The sequence below is a fragment of the Vicia villosa genome, linkage group LG2, assembly GCF_029867415.1.
Source record: "Vicia villosa cultivar HV-30 ecotype Madison, WI linkage group LG2, Vvil1.0, whole genome shotgun sequence".
In the NCBI taxonomy this organism is placed as follows: Eukaryota; Viridiplantae; Streptophyta; class Magnoliopsida; order Fabales; family Fabaceae; genus Vicia; species Vicia villosa.
In genome coordinates this window covers 24,335,456-24,355,989 of record NC_081181.1, presented here as the reverse complement: position 1 = coordinate 24,355,989, position 20,534 = coordinate 24,335,456, and positions in this window count along the sequence as shown.

Below are 20,534 nucleotides of genomic sequence, written 5' to 3'. Positions count from 1 at the left end.
AGGCTCGAGGTAGTTGACAAAAGCGTGAAACATTAAATGCAAAGCTGTACGGAACACGCAAAGCATTAAATGCGCTCAACGGTCATCTTCTCAAACGCCTATAAATATGAAGTTCTGATGAGAAGCAAGGTTGACGATTTGCTAACAATTAACTAGCTAAAACGCTGTTCAATTCAAAGCTCAGAAACTTCATCTTCATCAAAGCTCACTACATTGCTGTTGTAATATATTAGTGAGATTAAGCTTAAACGTTAAGAGAAATATCACTGTTGTGATTATAGCTTTTCAGAAGCATTTGTAATACTCTTAGAATTGATTACATTAATTTGTAAGTAACTAGAGTGATCAAGTGTTGATCAGGATACTCTAGGAAGTCTTAGCTTGTGTCTAAGCAGTTGTAATTAGAGTGATCACGTGGTGGTCAGGATACTCTAAGAAAGTCTTAGCTTGTGTCTAAGCATTTGTTCCTGGAGTGATCAGGTTGTGATCAGGATACTCTAGAAGACTTAGTCGCGGACTAAGTGGAAAACCATTGTAATCTGTTGCGATTAGTGGATTAAATCCTCAGGTGAGGTAAATCACTCCGTGGGGGTGGACTGGAGTAGTTTAGTTAACAACGAACCAGGATAAAAATAACTGTGCATATTGTTTTTATCGTTCAAGTTTTTAGACTACACTTATTCAAACCCCCCCTTTCTAAGTGTTTTTCTATCCTTCATCCTTGTACGCCATTAACTCGTTTATGCATCCCCTTATATTAAAGATACCAAAGTCAACAGTAGCTTGAATGTATCTCAGTAATCGCTTAGCTGCTAGCATGTGCGTCTCCATTTGATTAGACATGAATCTACTTATGAGGCGAACACTATACATTATATCTGGCCTTGTTACTGTCATGTACATTAAGCTTCCCACAATCTGCTTGAACAAGGTTTCATTTGCTTTTACTCCGTTCTCCTCTTTTGACAACTTATTTCCAGGAACTATAGGATTTCTTACTCCATTACAGTTGCTTAATCTGAACTTCTCAAGTATTTCACAAGCATATCCTTTTTGGTTGATAAAAATTCCATTGACACCTTGATGCACTTCCACCCCCAAAAAGTATTTCATCTCTCCAAGATTAGTCATCTCAAACTCGGTTTGCATCGAGCTTTTAAAACCTTGCATCATGAATAAATCGTTACCTGTAAAAATAAGATCATCAACATAGAGACTTACGATCAGAATTTTGTCGTGTTCACGTTTCCTTACGAATAAAGTGTGATCATCGTAGTTCCTTTCGAACCCCTCTTTGATGAAATAGCCTTCAATCTTACTAAACCATGCTCTTGGGGCTTGTTTCAAGTCGTAAAGAGCTTTGTTTAGTTTGTACACTGTTGAAGCGGTAAAGCGGCAAGCAACAAAAGATTTGGAAATATTTATCCGGGAATTTATCGTGTCCACAGAGATTAGTGCTACTGAACTGCCATTCGACGGATTCTTAGTTCTTGAGTTCGGGTTAAAATGGGTTTTAAGTAAACAAGGAAAACATAACATATGAACATAAAATAAATTCATTCTTGATAGAGAATAGCTTATCTGGTTTGAATCTAAACTACTCCTCAAAAACTTAGATTTATCACTCAGCCGTACTCAATCTACAATACTCATCAGAATTACCACATATCCCTCACATCAATGTCCATGTCTGCAACACCGACGGGAATTCAACTATATTGATCTTTCGACGATGTCTCAACCGATCGAACAACACAGAGACATTAAACTCAAATATTATGTGGATTTTAACCCCAATCCTATGTCTAGAATCAAAAGCTAATAGATATCCCCCTAATCAAGATTTGTGATGTCTATTTCTACAACAACACAAATCCAAAACATTTAAGCAAAAAGATCAAGGAAACACCGATTAAGATTTGTAAAGCAAACTTTATACAACTAGTAAAAAGAGTAACAAACATCCATGGGTTTAGAGTATTTACATACAAACTCACCAAAAGAGAAATACAAAGAGAAGAGAAGAAGAGGAACCAAACATTTCTTGGTTTGTCAACACCAATCAATGAGAAATTCGACCTCCGATCATCAAGATGCATGCTCTATTGTTGTTTTCAAGCTCTCCCTACTCAAAAATGGTTGTGATGACTTTGGGAACAAATACCCCAAAGCATAACCTAAAAAATGTGTTTTTTCCCTATTTAATGACTTTCCAAACCGCCCAGACCGCGCTTAGCGCGCAAATCCGCGCTTAGCCCGCTCAACAGAAAATTGAAATCTTATTTTGGCCATATCTTGAGAACCGTAACTCCGATTTACGTCCGGTTCGAAGCGTTGGAAAGCTTATTTCATGCTCTATCTAAAAATGACAACATATCAACCAAATTGGTGATTTATTATTATTTGGTTTTGAGCTTTATTCGCCGAATGAATTGATTCTGCCGCTCAAAATCGCGCGTTTGAAGTCGTGTCTTCGCCACGTTATTGCTCATGCTCCAAATACACCTCAATACCTACAAAAAGTATAAAAGTATATGAAGATACATCTATTCACAAAGTATACGTATTTATACACAAAACGGGGTATTATTCGAACGGTATTAACAAAAAGTATCGATAAGTGCCACTATTTACAAACACAAAATAACTATATTTTGACACTTAACAACTCTCCCCAACTCGAATTTGTTTGTCCTCAAACAAGGCCAAACACTCAAATCTCAAAAGTTAAAATCAAAGAATCAAGAATCAACAAGATTAGGAAAAACGAAACAATTGTACGGTTCAAACAAAAACGTACCAACAAAGTAAATACTTACCACAATCCTACAATGAAAACATGAAAATGAAACGGATCCTAAGTACAAAAATCATACAAAACATTCTAAAACAAAACAAGCACAATCAAAAATCACGCCTAGCAAAAATTCATCGGTAGATGAAAAACACCGAAAGGTGAGGACTTTGACACACACCCGACAAACTTGCAAACAATAGACAAAATTATGCGTTCATCTAAAAATAGTATTGAAAATGCAACGACACGAATCACAAGGGCTTTCAAGGGTGTAATGTGGCTCGGTTAACAAACAAGTGATAAGTCCTAAAGCTAATCGAAACAAAAACTTGCCTAAACCTAAGGGAGTAATTACTTCCACAAAGTTTCAAACAATATAATTTCAATCAAACTTCTTCTTTCTCACATGTTTCACACCAAACACAATACTTATTAACACAAATCTTATTCCAAACTATTTTTGTTCTTTTCTTTTTCCAATTTTTTTCTTTCTTTTTCACAATTTTTTTTTTCTTTTTTTCTTTTTTCTTTTCACAACCTCACACCAACCACAATATAAGTAAGCAAACATCTTCTCCCCAACTTGAATACAACTATCATCATAATAAGAATACTCCCTACTTTCTAAGGCAAGGTAAAAATTCAAACTATAAATCATAGTTGATGGTTCAAGAAAACAAAGAATCAACATCCATCAAAAAGGTGAACTATGTCTCAAGTTCAAAAACAAAATGGACAATGACAAAAAGGCTCAAAGGGGTTACGAATGGTCACACACTCACAAGTTGAATTGACATTTGGCTATGGTAGTTGTGCTCAAAATCAAACAAGTGCCTTGATCACTTTTGTGCAGTCACAAAATCAATACAAATGACAGATTAAACATAATAATATCTAGTAAAACAAGAAATTTCGGTCACTCGCATATATAAACAATGGAAAGCCACCTCACATTTATGGTAAAAATGGAAAACTAATTGTGATTCAAGTCATGAGCAAGTTATGCAAAAAGAATGAATAATATGAAAATTGTACAAATGAAAAGTCTCATAAACATGCTATGCTATAGAAAGCGATAAACGAGTACCTTGCTATGTACAAATTCGAACAATCATTACCGCACAATTGGCATGTTGAATCAATCAAAATTGAAGAATTACCAAATGCGACTTCAAGTAATCGAGCCAAAATTTGAGTCTAAACAACAACAAAAGAATTAAAATTATAACTGTAAAATACAAAACTATAAAGCCTTGGTCTAAGTGGGAAAAAGGCGAGTCAAATGAATCATTAAAAAGAATTCATTAGCCAAAAGCTACAGACCGCGCTAAGCGCGGTCTAGCACGCTAAGCGCGCTACACCAGAAAGACAAAAAACCAGTGCAACAAAACAGAAATTCCAGTGTGCCTCCACTTAAAACATTTACATCTCATTTACAGAAAAACAGAAAAATAAAACCGTTGGGGTGCCTCCCAACAAGCGCTCGTTTTACGTCGTTAGCTCGACGTCTTTTATTGTTTCGCGAATGGTAAGAAACTTCCTCGCGGTACGCCAATGCTTTCGCCTCAAACGTAACCTAAAGGAAACGTCCTGCCCAAACACTTAACAAACGAATCAAAAGCAAAAGTATATACAAGTATGTGTAAAAACATAATATACATAAAACATAATATTTACAAAATCCTTATTTGGCTAAACAAATTGAAAAGTGAAGATTTATAATTTATGAACTATCCGAGTTCAATTTGTTTAGCCAACTTCACCTTGCTAAATAGCAAAAGTAAAGAGGAACAAAATCAAACAAACAAACATGTGTAAGTATGAAAATATAAACATGTATCAATATAAGAAAATATACAAGTATGAGAATATGCACAAAATATACGATATTCACAAAACTCAAAAACAAAGAAACTATCGCAATGCGAATTCAATAAAAACACCAATCCCCGGCAACGGCGCCATTTTGTTGAAGCGGTAAAGCGGCAAGCAACAAAAGATTTGGAAATATTTATCCGGGAATTTATCGTGTCCACAGAGATTAGTGCTACTGAACTGCCGTTCGAAGGATTCTTAGTTCTTGAGTTCGGGTTAAAATGGGTTTTAAGTAAACAAGGAAAACATAACATATGAACATAAAATAAATTCATTCTTGATAGAGAATAGCTTATCTGGTTTGAATCTAAACTACTCCTCACAAACTTAGATTTATCATTCCGCCGTACTCAATCTACAATACTCATCAGAATCACCACATATCCCTCACATCAATGTCCATGTCTGCAACACCGACGGGAATTCAACTATATTGATCTTTCGACGATGTCTCAACCGATCGAACAACACAGAGACATTAAACTTAGATATTATGTGGATGTTAACCCCAATCCTATGTCTAGAATCAAAAGCTAACAGATATCCCCCTAATCAAGATTTGTGATGTCTATTTCTACAACAACACAAATCCAAAACATTTAAGCAAAAAGATCAAGGAAACACCGATTAAGATTTGTAAAGCAAACTTTATACAACTAGTAAAAAGAGTAACAAACATCCATGGGTTTAGAGTATTTACATACAAACTCACCAAAAGAGAAATACAAAGAGAAGAGAAGAAGAGGAACCAAACATTTCTTGGTTTGTCAACACCAATCAATGAGAAATTCGACATCCGATCATCAAGATGCATGCTCTATTGTTGTTTTCAAGCTCTCCCTACTCAAAAATGGTTGTGATGACTTTGAGAACAAATACCCCAAAGCATAACCCTAAAAAATGTGTTTTTTCCCTATTTAATGACTTTCCAAACCGCCCAGACCGCGCTTAGCGCGCAAATCCGCGCTTAGCCCGCTCAACAGAAAATTGAAATCTTATTTTGGCCATATCTTGAGAACCGTAACTCCGATTTACGCCCGGTTCGAAGCGTTGGAAAGCTTATTTCATGCTCTATCTAACAATGACAACATATCAACCAAATTGGTGATTTATTATTATTTGGTTTTGAGCTTTATTCGCCGAATGAATTGATTCTGCCGCTCAAAATCGCGCGTTTGAAGCCGTGTCTTCGCCACGTTATTGCTCATGCTCCAAATACGCCTCAATACCTACAAAATGAATAGAAAACTATCAAAAAGTATAAAAGTATATGAAGATACATCTATTCACAAAGTATACGTATTTATACACAAAACGGGGTATTATTCGAACGGTATTAACAAAAAGTATCGATAAGTGCCACTATTTACAAACACAAAATAACTATATTTTGACACTTAACATACACCTTGTTCTCATCCCCTTTCACCTCAAAACCTTGTGGTTGAGCAACATAAACATCTTTAGTGAGTTCTCCGTGCAGGAAGGCACTTTTAACATCAAGTTGAAACACCTTCCAGCCATTTCTTGCTGCCAATGCGGCCACCATTCAAATAATGTCCCATCTTGCTACAAGTGTGAATACTTCATCGTAATCGATCCCCTTTTCTTGTGCATACCCTTTGGCCACCAATCGCGCCTTACACTTGTCAATCTCTCCATTTTCGTTCAATTTAGTTCGATACACCCATTTTACTCCTATTACCTTTTCTCCCACAGGAGCCTTTACGAGCTTCCAGGTACAATTCTTTTCTATTTCCTTGATTTCAAGGTCCATTGCTTGCCTTCATTTTTTTTGATTTCACAACTTGTTCATAAAACAAAGGATCAGCAGATATATGTAAAGCAAAATTTTGTACCTCATCTTCGGAGACTCCTTCTCCACTTTTGTAATCATTTAGATATGCCGGAGCCTTTCATTCTCGTACAAGTGGGGTTTCTGCATCAACACCAGAAGTGATATTTCCATCTGTTATGTCTGAACTTGAAGAGGTTGTTGCATCACTAGAGGTGATATTCTCATCTGCTGTACCACCTTCATCTAAATTTGCTTCTTCCTCTTCTTCACTTTCTTCATCCTGGTTGAAATTTTCCTCATAAGCTTCACCCCAATCAAGTATATCCCTTGTCTCTTCTTTTGTACTCTCCAAATCCCATCCTTCATTTTCTTCAAAAATCACATCTCTACTGATAGTGATTTTTTTTGTAAAAGGATTAATCATTTTGTAACCTTTGGACTCTTCACTGTAGCCAATCAGAACCTGCTTTTGGATTTTTGCATCTAATTTTAATCTCCTTGCATCTGGTATATGCACATTTCCAACACACCCAAACACTTTGAAATATTCAACATTCGGTTTTAGATCATTCCAACATTCTTCTGGAGTTTTGTTCTTCAAAGAAGTTGTTGGACTCTGATTGAGAACATGGAACGTCCACTTCACAACATCTGGCCAAAGTACTTTGGGCATGTTTTTCTCTTCAAGCAAGCATCTCACCATATTGAGGATAGTACGGTGTTTGCACTCCGCAACTCCATTTTGCTGAGGCGTATATCCTGTAGTGAGTTGTCTTCTCATGTCTTGTGTTTTGCAAAATTCTGAGAATTCTTTAGAGTTGAATTCTCCTCCTCTATCCGTTCTCAAGCTGCACACTGATAAACCACACTCTTTCTCCACCATTATTTTGAAATTTTTGAAAGTCACAAAAGCTTCACTTTTCTCATTTAGAAAATAAACCCACAATTTTCGACTATAATCATCTATGAATGCTAACATGCACCTCTTTTTATTGTACGAAGCAGGCGAAATAGGACCACATATGTCGGAGTGTATGAGATGCAACTTCTTTGTGGCTCTCCAATTGCTCTTCTTTGGGATAACTTCTCTTTGTTGTTTTCCCAACATGCATTTTGTACACCTTTTTGTTGGAATTTTGATGTATGGCAGTCCTTTAACCATCCCTTTACTATGAAGCAAAGCTAGATTTCAATAGCTCAGGTGCCCATATCTTCTGTACCAAATTTCACTTGGCTCTTCAATTTGTGTGTTGAAGCATGAAGGTGATTTTATGAAAATGTTAGCAATAACAACAAACATTTTATTTGCTGTCATTATGCTCTTCATTATAACACCATGGATAGAATGATACAACTTGCAAACTCCATGTTTGATAGTAATGGCGGTGCCTCCCTCTTGTAATTGACGTATACTGAGCAGGTTATTGCGCAATTCAGGTACATAGAAAAAATCACTTACAGTACGAGTTTAGCCTCCAACTTCTAGCTTGATTCTTCCTTTTCCCATCACCATTAGCTTGGAATCGTTTCCAAGTTTTATAGAATGCTTAAATGTTTCATCAAGTTGTGTGAACCACTCTTTGTTTCCTGACATGTGGTTCGAACATCCAGAATCAAGAAACCAGATCCCTCCCCTTTTGCCTTCTTTGAGATCAGCCTGCACCATTAACAACATTTCATCTTCATCATCGATCTCAACATAGTGAGCCTGATTCTCTGAACTACGACATTCATACTGAAAATGTCCCAAATTGTGACATTTATAGCATTCAACAACAGATTTGTCAAAGAATTGTCTGCCCCTGCCTCTTCCTCGACCCCTAAACGTGCCTATGCCTCGTCCAAGTTGCTCTTCATGTGTAACTTTCAATGCTTGATCTTCTTCTATCGATGATTTCATCCTTTGTTCATGAATTAAAAGGCTACTTTGGAGTTCATCCACAATTAAGATATCAACATTATTTTATTCTTCAATCAAACATACCACGTAGTTAAATTTTGTAAGTAATGATCAAAGAATTTTCGATGTGATATCAGCTTCTTTGAGACTCTCACCGCATGCTTTCATCCTCTTGGAAATTGAAAGTGTTCTTCTAAAATAGGCGTTGACAGTTTCCCCTTCTTTCATCTTCAAAATTTTGAATTCTGTTCGTAGGGTTTGGAGTTGTGCTCTCTTAACTCTTGATGACCCCTTAAACTTCTGCTTCATTGAATCCCAAATCTGTTTGGAAGTATCATCATTAAGAATGGTTTCCATAATTTCTCGATCTATGGCTTGATAAAGGTAATTTTTCACCTTCTTGTCTTTCAATTGTTGTTCTGCGATAACCTTGTTTTCTGCTTCTAAAGGCACTTTTCCTGCTGGAATCTCAGTTATTCCATCTTCTACTAGGTTCTAGTATTCCTTTGAACGAAGGAAATTCTCCATTAATTTTGCTCAGTGTTCATAGAAGCCATCAAATTTTGGGATGGCTGGTTGCACAAAGCTACCATTGTTGGTACTTTCTGCCATCTCTCTTTACACTCTTCTCACGTGTTTCTCTCACACTCTTTTCACGTGTTTCTCTCTCAAAAACTTTGGATAAAGCTCTTGATACCAATTGATAACTATTTAACAGAATATGCAAAAGATATTTGTTATTAATAGTAGAATCAACCATGGCATTAAATAGCCTTACAAATAATAGAAAGTGCAAGAAAAAAGTAACTCCTCCTTATAATTAGGAAGGACTAGATTACAGCAAAAGACCAATTCAAAAAATAAACTTCTACTCCTAATATTTAGGAGCTTTATTAGACACTAGAAAGACTAATTCTAAAATACGTAAATCTCAACATTTATTCAATTAAGCTATGGATCTTTTTTCATTTTTGAAACAGCCTATCATAAATTTTGCTCATAAATTATTTTTTCCTCTCTATTTCGATGTCCTCTTCCAACTTTTCCTCTATAATCATCTTCTCCATCTTAAAATAACCTCACTGCAACCTACAAACTACATGCATCTTCTCCCTTCACTACATTCTTCAACTCATCAGTGTTCAACACCACCTATGACTTCACCTTAGAGTAACATTATCGGTGGTGTCTTATAATTTTAAAGTCACCCATGTTTGAAAATATTATTATTTAAATGCAATTGCAATGCTTTTCATATGCCACCGCTGCTTTCTGCAATCACGGTGCTTCGGCAGGTTTTGAATTTTTTTCTCTTTTAACCAATAATATAGTGACATGCAGTATATTGTAGGATTAATAGGATCTACTTTAGAGTTTTGAATGAGTGATATAGATATTTGAAAAATATAATTTAATTGTTTAAATAATCAAAAAGCGTGAATAAATATAATATAGGGCCTGTTTGTTTCAGCTTAAAAAAATGGATTTTTTTTGTATTTTTGAAAATAGATTTTCCAAAATCGTTTTTCAAAATATTACAAGTTTTTTTATATTCGTTTTTTCTAAAATGAAACACTAATTTTGACATCCTATAACATAAACATACATTAGTAAAGACCAAAACTTAGTCAAAATTACTATTTTTTCAAAAAGTTGTATTTCAAAAGTGATTTTTATGAAAATCTATTTGAAATAGATTCAAAATTAAGTGATTTTTTGAAATTTTGATATTCAATTTTTTCCCATTAATAGATGAAATACCTAAAATCATATTTTAAGAATAATTATTCAAACAAAATTTTCATTTGAAACTTTTATAAAAAGTTTATTTGTAATTTTTTTTTTCACAAAATTATGGGCTTGTTTGCTTCAGCTTTAAAAAAATGGATTTTTTCTTTGTATTTTTTAAAATAGATTTTTTAAAATGGTTTTTCAAAATAGTACAAGTTTTTTTTATATTCGTTTTTTTAAAAATGAAACACTAATTTTGACATCCTATAACATAATCACACATTATTAAAGACCAAAACTTAGTCAAAATTGCAATTTTTTCAAAAAGTTGTATTTCAAAAATGATTTTTATGAAAATCTATTTGAAATAGCTTCAAAATTAAGTGATTTTTTGAAATTTTGATATCCAATTTTTTTTCCCATAAATAGATGAAATATCTAGAATCACATTTTAAAAATAACTATTCAAACAAAATTTTCATTTGAAATTTTTATAAAAATAAATTTTATAAATTTTATTTTTACAAAATTATGTAACACTATAAAAATCATTTAAAAAAAAAAAACAAAACAAACTGCCTCTATATAATACTATAAAAATCATTTTTTTAAAAAAATTAAAACAAACGGATCCATATTATATAGGTCCCATTTATTCTACCAAATTGACATTGATGTGGATGCTCTTACCACCCTTCAACACCCGCAGCCACCACTAAACTTCATACACCCACCATCGGACCCTGCCACTGCGGAACATACAACCACCAAAACTTTCTCTCTTCAACACAAAAATACCAAACCAAAACCTCTTCAGCTTTATCAAGCTTCAAGAAACCAGCTGCACCTTCACTCCAAGTAACTCACCATCTTAATAACATTTCATCTCCTCCAAACCTCCATAGATCCTTAACTTACCTCACTCTCCCTTCAACATCTACCATAAGACTCACCTTGAAATACAATATTTTGGACCATTACAACTTACCAATATCCTGTCCCGCCACCACCTTTCAACTTATACAGTAACTTCAACAAAACTTTCACCACACGGTTCAACCTTAAGCCAAAACTGAAGCACAACTTGTGGTCACTTTGCCGGTATTCCATTCCCTCCCATTTGTGTTAAAACATTGTTTTGATTTTCAGCAACAACAAAAAAATTGGTTTGCACTGTTGGTTTGGGGTGGAATGATAGCTTTCATTTTTGTTTGTTTTGCTCACCTGGTTATTGTGTAAAAAATGAGGGTTTAGTTTAAAGAGAAGATTCATGGGGAGGTGTTAAAGTTTTGAGAAAAACGTGACCCTCTGTTTGGTTCTTTGATGAAGTGATTTTCATTTTCCTTTTTACTATTATTTTTAAAGTTTGAAAAGTTAACCCAACCTTTGTTTATGTTTGATTTATAATTTCTCTATTGCTAGATTAATTAAGTTGATATTCATGGTAGATCCAATTTGTGAACACTTTCGTTGTTGTTTTTGGTTTTGCATCGCAATTTTAGAGTTGAAATTTAATTTAACTTTCGAGAATGCATATGGACACATATATTTATGTCCGGTTGCTTATAGAGTGATTCCTATATGAATTCATTCAAAGTCATCTTAACATTGCGTTAAATTCATTACTCTTAATTTCGGTTTATTTCCTATTCGTTGGCTTTCTCTTGGACTTTCTTACAATAAGCTTTAATCCAATTATTAAATATTGTGTAAGTTAATTAATTTTGTTAATTTAAATTTGATTAGTTTTGCTAATCAATTTTATTATCAAAGTTAATTGATGTAATCAATTTTTAATTAATTGATTAAATGATTAATTTACTTGTGTATTTGTTAATGGGCTTGTATTTTAATTGATTTATTCAATCTCAATTTGACAAAATCTACCCCCATTTTCATGATATGTAATCATTTTACTCCTTTCTTTTATTTTATTCTTATTGCGTTAATTGGTTGTTAATTCAAGATTAGCGTAAAACGCACCATTTTTCAAAAAGAATAAAAAAAAAAACATGTTTGATCCAACGTCGAACTATTTTCCCAAATCAAATTGAATGCAATGCTAAAACACTTGATCTAATGTCAAGTGTCGTTTTTCTCCGATCATTCATATCATTTTCATTTTCAAAAACAGCCAAACATTTTCACAAATAAAAGCAATCGACAATTCAAAGTCTTTTTCATTTTCAAGTCATTTTTAACCAATGCGAATTGTAGATTCTCTGTTTGTATGGTTGGCATTAATTTTAGTAAAACAAATTAAACAGCAACATGTTAAATAGAATGTTTCAACATTGCAGGAAATATATGTTGAACAAGATGCTCTATCAATTACATCTGGTGTAACATGTTGAACAAGATGTCATATTCAAGGATCGTTCGACATCGTAATTGAAGGATTAAATGGGCTTTTGGATTCTGTTTTAAGTGCTGCATATGCAGAATATTTGAAGAATATTATGCAATCCTATACAACGCTTAATATCAGGATAAAAGATTCTATCTGTTTTGAAGATTTTCATGGTTTTTAAATATGGAGAATATTTAGGAATATTGGATTGAAGAACTATTCTTATGGAGAATATCTCGCAGATCTCTAGCAGTTTCCCTACTGCGCTTTGAAGCCCAAGTCCAGACCAGATGTGTGCTAAAAATAGCAAGCTACAAACCTTTTGAAAAGCAGAGCTTAAGGAATTAGGTTAGGGTTTGTCCTATCAGTGTGAGCCTCTCTAGTATTATGTTGATATAGAGAAGGACTGTCTCATTGAGTTGTAAGTGCTGTCATGCATTCATAAGCTGTGAAGTATTGGATTTATGTGTGTCATTTAGGTATCATTGATACAGTTATCTAAATGTGTGTTTCTTGTGATTTAAGCTATTGTTCTTGGAGGAAGCTTTTAAGCAACTCTAAGTATTGTTCTTAGTCAAGAGTCTTGGCTGAGTATTTGTTGGTTAAGTGAGTCTTAATCGTGTATCATTTGTAATTGACAATCATGCTCAAGAGCCGTCAATATTGGTAACGTGAGTCTTTATTTGTGAGACATCACTGTGGTGATTGGAAGTGAGCGAGGTTTCTCTTATCTAGGAAGTTCTTAGGTAGAATTTGCACTAGGTAGGGATTAAGTGAGAATATCGTAAACTGGGATATTTGTTGAGGGTCTTTGATTTGATACTACTAATAGTGGATTTCCTTCCTGGCTTGGTGACCCCTAAATTAGGTGTTGTTGTACACTGAACTGGGTTAATAATTTTGTATGTTCAATTACTTTACAGCTTTGTTCAAACATTATGTTTATCTTGTTCATGTGTTCTTATCAGAAAAGATGTCTCAACACAAGATTCGACATCTTAACTCTGAAGCACCAGAATTTCATGAATAAACCATGGTCAACACCAAGTCGATTTTCCACACAAATACAATAAAACCTTGGTCAACACCAAGACCTTTTCAAAATAAAACCAAACCATTTTCAAAAATCCAAAACACTTGATCAATATTAAGTCCCCTTTTCAAATTAAAACCAACCTAGTGTAGTTTTCCCGAACCACGTATGTCTTTAGCTCCTCATTGTACCAGAGGATACTTAGGAGTGAGATTTAATGTCTTATCAGACAAACTTTTCATAAACCATTGGTAACCTTTTTAAAAAAAATCCAAAAACAACCTTTTCCCAACCGCGCATTTTCTTCATCCTTCACCTAAGGGCGAGTCTTTTTGCCTTTACGCCCAAATGCGAGTCCTTTTTCAAACACCTTTTGTCGCCCAAACACAAAGCATTTACCTTTCTCCAACACTCGTCTATGTTGAGATTATACACTCGTCCGTGTCGCCCAAACCTAAAATGTTTTAGTTCTCCCAAACCCGAACTACGAAGCTTTGATTTTCTCATTGCACAAGGAGAATACGTAAGCACGAGATTCTAAAATCTTGGCGAGCCCAATAATAAAAAGATATCAAAAACATTTTTTTTCTTTCTCTATTTCTTGCATTGTAAGTAGAAGATAGCAAGTAGACATCATGTTAACATTCGATTAAGAGACTAACTAAATGGATCCCGTTGAGTACAACGGATGTGAGGGGTGTTAATGCCTTCCCCTTGCATAACCGACTCCCGAATCCTAACTTGGTTGCGATGACCATCTTATCCTTCGTTATTTGTGGGTTTTATTGATATTTTCCATTTCCTTTTGGAATAAATAAAGTTCGGTGGCGACTCTGTTGTATTTCGAGCATACAATGCGCTCGGGTATTATATGTCACCTTCCATGTTCTCACACTTCGGGAGAGTTGTTCAGGAAGTGGACAACATATTTGAAAAACGTGTGTCATATATGGTAAATAGGTGATTAATCTGATAAATGAGCTATCAGAAAGGTGTTGTGGGTGAGGTGTTACATCATTTTCCTCCCGCGCTGACTTTTATGAGCCCTTCATAAATATACCAATACACATTCACTCAAACACGAGGGATTGGAAATGACAAAGGGATTTAGCTTTTCTTTTTCTCCTGATATGAATGAGTCCTTCAGGTAGGCCTAGAGCGAGTCTTTTACATACGAGACAGGTTCTTCAAGTCTGAGTAGAGTCTCTCACGTACGAGGCGAGTCCCTTAAGTCTGAGAAGAGCCCCGTGAATATAATTTGGGGATACCCCCAAGTGTTAATGAGACGGATCACCATACGTCGGTCAGCTGAGGGAAATTAAATACCAGTTAAGGAAAATGTGTGTTGCATTAAATGCAATCGATGATGATTTTCCTCGTGATGAGGATATATGAAGCACCAAGACTTAAATGAAGTAACCCAAATCTTAGGAGGTCATATGACAAGAGCATGTTCTAGTATAGCCAATGATGCCCTTATACAATTCATGACCGAAACAATGGGAGCAATGGATCAATTGAGAGGAAATGGACCAATACTTGTTAATTTGATCCAAACTTAGGAAGATTACATGACTTGTGGGCTTGCTTTCCCATTTTAATGTTTTTATTTATCATGTTGTAACAAAATGTGTAAGTTTCCAACTTGTTTACTTTCGGCCGAAACACTTTATTTCTTTTCATATGTTATTTTAAAATTCTTCATTTCCCTTTCCAGTCAAATAATGATGCAATCAAAATGCCGGACCCCTAAGTTGGATCCTCGCTGCACTATGAGGCAATAAAAATATTGGATCATTGTCACCCAAAGAGGCGATCAAAACGTTGGATCCCTAAATAGGATCCTTGCCTCCCTATGAGGCAATCAAAATGTTAAATCCTTAAGTAGGATCCTTGTCTCCCTATGAGGCAATTAAAACAATGGATCCTTAAGAAGGATCCTTGCCACTCTATGAGGAAATCAAAACATTAGACTCCTAAGTGGGATCCTTTCCGCCTTATGAAGCGATCAAAACGTTGGATCTTAAGTAGGATCCGTACCGCCCATAGAGGCGATCAAAACGTTGAATCACTAAGTGGGACCCTTGCCACCCATATGGGAGATCAATATGCCGAAACCCTAAATAGGATCCTTGCCACTCCCTGGGAAGGTCATTCTGCTTTGAAATATAGATATAAGGTCACATTGAGGGATTTAAACAAGGCAAAAACTACTCAACATTACAAAAGTAATATATTACAAAAAGATCAAAGCACGAGGTAATACTATTCGTCTACTAGTTGAATGTCTCGAACCACCACAAAGGGATCCATCCGACTTAAGTCCATATCAGTATAAAGGAAGATGATATGTCTTCTCGTCCTCTCAAAATGATGGACGTGGATCTCCGTAACTTCATCATTAATTAGCGAGACTATCTCCTCCAGACTCTCTAGGGTGTTGCGAGTCCTCTTAAGCGAATGCTCCAAGCGCCCCACCTCTTCAAACTGGGCAAGAGCCTTAGTGGCTATTTCCCTGGTAAGTGCCTTCATAACATCCAGCTTCTCCCTCAGAAATCTTACTGTTGTCTCGCCTTCATGAGCACTTCTATCTGAAGGATAGAAAAACACTTAGAAAGGGGGGGGTTTGAATAAGTATAGCTTTAAAAACTTGACAGATAAAAATAAATTGCACAGTTATTTTTATCCTGGTTCGTTGTTAACTAAACTACTCCAGTCCACCCCCGCAGAGATGATTTACCTCAACTGAGGATTTAATCCACTAATCGCACGGATTACAATGGTTCTCCACTTAGTCAGCAACTAAGTCTTCCAGAGTCTTCTGATCACACACTGATCACTCCAGGAACAACTGCTTAGATACCCTCTAAGACTTTTCTAGAGTCTACTGATCCACACGATCACTCTAGTTACAACTGCTTAGATAACCTCTAAGACTTCCTAGAGTATTCTGATCCACACGATCACTCTAGTTCCTTACAACTTAATGTAATCAATTCTAAGAGTATTACAATTGCTTCTTGAAAGCGATAATCACAACTGTGATATTTCTCTTAACGTTTAAGCTTAATCTCACTAATATATTACAACAGCAATGTAGTGAGCTTTGATGAAGATGAAGATTCTGAGCTTTGATTTTGAACAGAGTTTCAGCAAGTTAATTTGAATTGTATTGTTCAGGATCGTTAACCTTGCTTCTCATCAGAACTTCATATTTATAGGCGTTGGAGAAGATGACCGTTGAATGCATTTAATGCTTTGCGTGTTCCGTACAGCATCGCATTTAATGTTATACGCTTTTGTCAACTACCTCGAGCCTTGTTCACGCTGTGTCTACTGACGTAGCCTAGAATAGCTTTTAACGTTCCTTTTGTCAGTCAGCGTAGCTTGCCACTTGTACTTCCTTCTGATCTGATGTTTGTGAATACAACGTTTGAATATCATCAGAGTCAAACAGCTTGGTGCATAGCATCTTCTGATCTTCTGACCTTGAAGTGCTTCTGAGCGTGATACCATCAGAACTTCAGTGCTTCTGTTCTCTTGTTCTTCTGATGCTTCCATAGACCCATGTTCTGATTCTGCTTCGACCATCTTCTGATGTCTTGCCAGACCATGTTCTGATGTTGCATGCTGAACCCTTTGAGACAAAGCTTCTGAGCGCTGAATTATGCGTACTCTTTATATATTTCCTGAAAAGGAAATTGCAATGGATTAGAGTACCATATTATCTTAAGCAAAATTCATATTATTGTTATCATCAAAACTAAGATAATTGATCAGAACAAATCTTGTTCTAACAATCTCCCCCTTTTTGATGATGACAAAAACATATATAAATGATATGAATTTGCGATCAGAAAGAACAGACGGCAAAAGACAAATTACACAGCTATAGCATAAGCATATGAATATGTCTCCCCCTGAGATTAACAATCTCCCCCTGAGATAAATAATCTCCCCCTGAAATAAATACTCGAAGAACTTTAATAAAAGACTTCCCTGATTATTTCGGTAGAGACGATCATATAAGCTTCTTGTCTTCAGAGAATTCCTAGCTTCTGACTTCTGCTTCCATTGGACAGCTTCAGAACTAGAATTTCCTTAGATCCCTAGAACACTCACAGCTTCTGATTCCTGCTTCCATCTAGGACAGCTTCAGAACTTGAATTTCTGGATCTTTAGAACATTCGCAGCTTCTGATTTCTGCTTCCCTCGGATAGCTTCAGAGCTTTGAATTCCTACCAACATCACTTCATGCTAGATTTGTATCAGAACATTGTTGAATGTACCAGAGCATCATCTGAGCATCTCTACATCCTGAAATGTTACAGAACAAAAACTAAACGACAAAAGTCAGCATGAACGAGTTAGAACATAAAATGTATATTCGAACACATTATATGTATTAGAGCCATATAGGCTAAAATAATGTATCAGAGCAAATAGAATTTTGTCATAGCAAATAGACAAATATGGATCAAATTCTATCTTCTTTCTTGCTTCTGATTTCTGAAGCTTGACAGCACTCAGCTTGCTTCAGTTTCCATGGTTTTGCTTCTTGTGTTTGCTTTGAAGATTCTCTTCACTTCTTTATACCTGCAAAACACTTAAACCATATAGAACTTGCAGTTCTTGTTAGTGAATGTGTGGGAGCTTTACCCAGCAACTGATAGATTAATCAAATCATTTATCATTTATCTTCTCCCCCTTTTTGTCATAACATCAAAAAGCAAAAAAGATTCAGAGATAAACCAACGAAACACACGGAGGAAGAAGATGATTTCATTAAAGTTCAAACAGCAGGTACAGAAGTACATGAAGATAAGAAGGATCAGATGCACAAAGACAGATGCAACGAAAAGAAAGAAACAACACAGACTCAATCTAAGATGGCCCTAGTCTTGACAAGATCTTGGTCAGCATCTCTTGAACCATATTGTTGTGTCCTTCTTGCCTCACCATGAAAGCGCTATACTCAGCATTGAGTGAGCTTTGCTCATCCTGTCTCTTCTGAATTTCTTCTAGAGTCCTTGCAAGACGAGAAGAATCATCAGAAGAAGCTTCACAGCTTCTATCCACAGGGATGACATGTTGATCTGCAGCTTCCATAGATAGATCATTTGCAGGGATTTCCTCAACAGGATCAGATCTAGCAACATGATCTTCAGCATCTGCTTCTTGCATAGAAGCATCTCCATATTCTGCAACAGGAATTTCCGAGTCTCCATTCTCAAGTGCCTGAAGAATGGCAGCTAGATTCCTGGGAGCAGAAGGACCTTCAACTACTGGTGGGTCAACAACTTCTGGAATGACCAAGCTTGGGTCTTTCGCAGACGGGTTTTCCCTCAGATAGTCAAAGAGAGTCTTGAAATCTCCGAGCAGAACAGGATAATCAGGAATAAAGATAACAATATCCCTGCATGGATTTGCTTCCATTTCAGCAGCCAATCTTAATTGTTCCATCTCATCCAAGAAGGGCTTCTCTTCCAACAGATGTCTTCCTTTGAGACTAGCAAACCAGAAGTCTTCATAATTCCTCAGAATTCCACGAGGCCGTGGGGCAGCAGCTACACAGGCTTCCTGAAGTTCTAAAAACAGAGCATCTGATTCTCTGCGAAAGATCCTCCAGAAGTTCCGCATAGCAACATCATTCAATCCAGAACTTTCAGCAATTCTGAGAGTATCAAAGGTACTTCTGAGAGTCCTCTTTATGTTTTCAAAAACTACACCAATAGGATATACAGGGTGGGATTTTATTTGGGTTTTTGAAAAGGCAGGGTTGGAAGTGAAGTACGGATGAGGTTCTCTATCCAACCTATAAGAAGATTCTGCTTCAGTATCAGAATCTAACACTACCACTTCAGCTTCAGGACGAGGCTTGGGAGTGTAGTTGCAATCACGGAGCAGCTGCTCATGTGATGCAGAGGTTGGAAAAGGAGAATCACAAGGATTGTTTTGAGAGGTGGGGGGAGTATGTTCAAGAGAGGCATTGAGAGAAGGTTGAGATGGAAAGAGAGTTTGAAGGGGTGGTATATCCAGAACAGGATTTATGGTAGGTGGAGAGGAAGGAATGGTTATAGGAGAAGATGGAGGTGTAAGAACATGGACAAAGACTGGTGATTCTGATGTGGCTTTTTCTGGTTCAGGTGTAGGGACAACCTCTATTGGTGCAGCTTCTGAACAAACAGCAGGAACAAAATTAGGTTCAGAAATGCATATACCTTTGGAACCTCTCAGAAAAGCTTTGGCCAAATCCTCAGTCTTCTTCTGCTTCTTACTCTTCGGCTCTTCAAAAATCTTTGTTTTGCCGCTAGCGATTTCTTTCCTTCTGACATATGCCAGAACTTCTGGTTGATTCTCAGCCTCTTGAGAGATTTTTTCTTCATCAGATTCTTGAAGAATCATCTTTCTTTTTCCAAGTTTCTTCTTCTCGACAACTCCAACAATCTCAGCATTGTTATTAGACTTCTTCTTCTTTTTCTCAGCTTCCTTCTTTTTCTTCTCAAAATCAGGAGAGACAGCCTTAGCAACCTTTGCAATGACTTCTTCTGGGATCATTTCTTTATTGGTGGTAGCAGCAGGATGATCAAACTTTCTTTTGGTCCTTTCTTCCTTCTTACGATTCACTTTAATAGGAGCACCTTTGTCTTGATCTTTAAGACTCTTATCCTCTTTTTGTGACTTCAGATACTTAGTTCTGACTTCAGGTACCTCACTATTGAAGAAGGTTTCAAAGTCAGCTAGTACTGGTTTTCTTCTGATTCTTGTTCCAGCTAGAGGTTTAGGAACTTTGAGGATAGTATCAATAATTTTCATCTTCTTCAAAGAAAAAGCATTCAGACAGACTCCAGAGGTGACAGCAAGGTTTTTGATAATACCTTCAGACTCCAGACTCTCAACAATCTTGGAATGCACCAGAAGGTTTGTAATAATTCTACCAAAAGGAATGATTGTTCCACCATTTTCTTTTCTGAAAGCGTTTCTGGAATCCTTTACTGCTTTCCACATATGGTTGAAGATAATGTAAATCGCATCAACCTTTTTCTGAGT